At 34.3% G+C, this 4096-nt stretch overlaps 2 pseudogenes; both read right to left on the minus strand.

Annotated features, from left to right (window-relative positions):
- Window positions 1–214, minus strand: part of LOC121215408 (protein TIC 214-like) — a 635-nt pseudogene extending 421 nt beyond the window's left edge.
- A 598-nt stretch (window positions 215–812) lies between these two features.
- LOC121215451 (protein TIC 214-like) lies at window positions 813–3333 on the minus strand (annotated as a pseudogene).
- Between the last annotated feature and the right edge of the window lie 763 nt (window positions 3334–4096).

Here is a 4096-nt window from a genome sequence, read left to right on the forward strand (position 1 = left end):
ATTTGTTAGAACTACTATTTATTTCTTGAGTTAGAAATTCATTTTTCTTCTCTTTTATAATTAGAATTTTTGTATTTGATTTTTGATTGTGTTTGTTCTCTTAGTCAGATCTTTTATTTTTTTTCTGTTAATGAATAATTTGTCCACGCCATAGATTGAATTTGAAGGGATGATTTGTGAATCATCTTATTTCTGATTATCGAATCCTTTTAGTTTCGCCAATTCATATGGTTCTCTCAACCCAAAAAAGGAATTGGATTTATTTTTGAAAGTTCTTTTATTAGTCCCTTTAGAAATAGAATGCTTTGAGTGATCCATTTTTTGTTTCTTTTGAAGCTTTCGAAACAATTAGTTTTTTCTTTAAAATTGTTAAAGCTATAAAACGTTTCGTTTCCATTTTTTTATTTTTTTAGTTCTTAAAAATAGGCTCAAAAACGAACGCCGTTTTCGAGGAGAGCCGAAAGGTAGTTCAGTTTCCATTCCCAAACTGTTAAAAAGCAAAATCATTCTTTTGACCTTTCTTTTTTTCATTGGATCTTTATGAGAGGGTTGCAGTTTAAATCTGTGCCAAGGTTTCAGGCAAAAAGGAAATAGGATCTTTATCTGAATACCGTCTGTTAACCAGTTTTTGGAAATTCTGTTTCGGATAATTGAACACCATTATAAGTGCATTTAACATGCATTTCTCGATTCCAATCCATTAAATCCTCAGACCACTCAGGAAATTGAAATAATAACATACGGGCAATGTTTTTAACTATTATCAGTGAAGGTAATATAATATATTTCTAAGAATTGATTGGGTTATTAACACGGAGCCCCTTATTACTTGAGCAAGTAAAAGACTATCCCAAGCTTCTGCTATTTCTATCCTCATTTTCTCTTCTCTTTTGTATTTTTCTCTTTTGGCCTCGTCTTTTTTCTCGATCTTTTTTTCTGTATAATCAGAAATTTTGATTCTTTGGTTTTACATATCCAATTTCGAGATATTCGTTTCAGCGGTCCAGAAATATCAAAAGAAAAAAAGAGTGGTTTGTCTACTTTGTCCAAAAAAAGGGGGGAATGTACATTTGCTTGAAACAGCTCCCAAGTAATTGTTTTACGCCTTTGGGCACGCATGGAACCTTTTATTATGTCGCGCCGAAAATCCGATTGTTGCGAATAGCGTATGAAAGCCACTTCGTCTGTTTGATCAGGATCATTATCATCCTTGGTATTAGTATAAGTATCGGCGTTTGCCTGGTTATTAGTAAAAATCACGACGCGCTTGGATTTTCTTGAACGAATTTCATGCTCTGCTGTTACATTTTCCTCGTTTTCGCCCTCCTGTTGTTCTAAATCGTCGATTAATTTGTATGACCATCGAGGAACTTTTTTACTTATTTCTTTTATTCCAATAGATTTTTTTCTAATTGTTTGATTATTGGGATTAGTTATAACTATATTGAATAAAAATTTCAAAATTTTGACTCGATCCTCAGAATCGATATTTCCCTGTTCATCTTCTGTCAATGTCAATAAAGAGAGTTCTTTTTCTGTTGCTAATGATTTTATATTGAGTGTATCTAGTGTCTGTTCAAGTTCGTGATAATCAGTAGTAAGAAGTAGAGCATGAATCTTATTTATCCAAAACAGATCGTGTTTTTTTTTTTATAAGTTTGATTTATGCTTAAAGGAGAACCCCATTTTTTGATTCTTCCGCGGTAGGGTCCATGCAAGAAAGGATCATATAGTTTAGGCAAGTATTCTCTTTTAGTTTCATTATTAGAGAATCGAGTCCTTTTTTCAAGTATGCCCAGATCAAAAGATTCCTTATCAAAAGATTCGACTCTTTTTATAAACTCCTTACTAAAATTTCTTCTTTTTAGTTCATTGATAAAACTCCAATCAGTATACAATTCATCAGAAAACAATTTTTCTGGTGTGAAAAAATATATTTTTTTTGTATCATTTCCCCAAAAGTTGCTAAACTGGGTGGATACGTAAAAGATATTTTTTCTTTTCCATCACTTTGACATGTATAAAAAAAATATTGTGACATTTCATTTTTTATAGCATTTTCAACCCGGTCATTTTTTATATATCGCAAAGGTCGATTCCATCGTTTAGAATCAAAAAGAAGTGTCACAAGAGGTTTTTCAATCCATAATAAATATTTATCTTTTTTTTTTAATATTTCTAACTTCGAACTTTCTTGATTCCCATCCAGATAAGAAGTTTCATAAACCGGTCTATTTTTAGAGTATGTCTCTTTAAAACGAAAGTGGAGTTCGCCCTTTCTTTTTTTTTTCTTTCCAGTCACTCGCAGCTTTTCTGTTTCGTCCATTTTGCTCGGATCCACCTCTTCCTCTGAAAAAAGGGAAGAAGAAGTATTTTGTTCGGTCCCCTGTTTCTGGTTAGCCCCTCCCCCTTCGGAAATAGTTTCTATTTCTATGTTTCTTTCTTCCTCACTTTCCCCCACTTCTTCCGTTTCGAAAATTCCTTTCAGTTTCTTAGTTAGAATGGGTGACGGTATTCTGCCTAAATAGTAAACACAGGTAATAAATAACAGAATACTAAAGATTCGAGCCATAGAATTTCGAAATTCTGATACAAGATACTTATTAGATCGAATAAGTACATTAGACCTAATTAAATTATTTTGTTGTATCCAGACTAATACCAACCCAACCCATTTCATCAATAAAATATGACCAATTAACCAACCAACAGAACTACTTGTTACAAATAACATATTGTTGTTGCATCGAAACATATAGATGTTGACTAATCTGGCTAACATTGAACTTGGTAAAATGAAATGGTTGAATAATTGAATAATGAGATTATTCAGGAATACACATTGAATGCTAAGATTACGCATTGAATTTCTGGTAGGACGTCTATGATCAAAAAAGTCTTTGTGATTGTTCCAGAAGAAATGAAACAAAAGATACGGTAGAGCTAGGACAGTTATTGTATGAGGTTTACCCAATGCTAAATGTAGAGGTACATAGTAGATTGATATGAACATCATGAGCTGGCCTGCAATAAACCCAGTTGTTGCTGATACTCTCTTCTCGGTTCCTTCTTCTCCTTCTTCCATAACTCGAGCTCGTAGAAGGAAGATATAAGAGGGACCTATGGATAGTGTGATCAGAAATCCATAATAGAGTCCGACCATAACGACCGAATTGATTATCGTCATGTATAAGGATATTAGATTCCCTGGTATAAAAGATTTTAAAATCATCATTAACCTCCCTTTTTTCTTTTCTATTTCTGGATTATTATATGATGATTTTTGAACTTTCCATATACATATATAGAAATAGAAAAAGATAGACTAGAACCGACATCTCTTATGTCATGTCAATGGCAATATAAAAATGGAATTGGGATCTGGATGGAATATAATGAAATAGAGCCACTTTGAGGTTCCCTATGAAATGAGGCATGGAACGGAGCCACTACGAAGAAGTTCCGGGGGTTACGAAGGAAACTTCGAGTTCATATTGGTCATGGGTTGAGAACGGGAATTGAACTCTATGAGATCTAATCTCCCGTTGTTCCTTAGTAGCTCAGCGGTAGAGCGGTCGGCTGTTAACTGACTGGTCGTAGGTTCGAATCCTACTTGAGAAGATTTGATTCATTCCGAATTAAAGAATTCAGAATGTCAGAATGAAAGGGTTCGCTTTGACCGTTAAGAGCAGGTAACCCGTTCCCTGTGTCTTTGTTTCTATTGCATTCTATCTCATCGTATCACATTCTGTTCTGCGATATTTGAGAATCACCGTCAATACCTCGGTGTAGGTGTCCGGGATAATCCTTTGTTCCATAGTCCCGGGGCTATTTACAACCAGCCAATTAAGAATTCTCAGATGGACTAGTACTAGCAAATGCCTCAAAGATACAGTCATCGATTCTCCCGAGAGGCCACAATTACCGCGAGCAAACACATTAATTTAATGACGAGGAGCGCATTTTTTCTATGCTACTAATACTTGTACTTGCTCTGCTATTCTGCCCAAGCCTGGCTGAGGAAGAGTTACGGGGCGTAAAACAAAAAAAATATGCTTATTTTGTTTTGGCCGGTAATACTATATATAAATATAAA

The sequence above is a fragment of the Gossypium hirsutum genome, chromosome D03, assembly GCF_007990345.1.
Source record: "Gossypium hirsutum isolate 1008001.06 chromosome D03, Gossypium_hirsutum_v2.1, whole genome shotgun sequence".
NCBI lineage: Eukaryota > Viridiplantae > Streptophyta > Magnoliopsida > Malvales > Malvaceae > Gossypium > Gossypium hirsutum.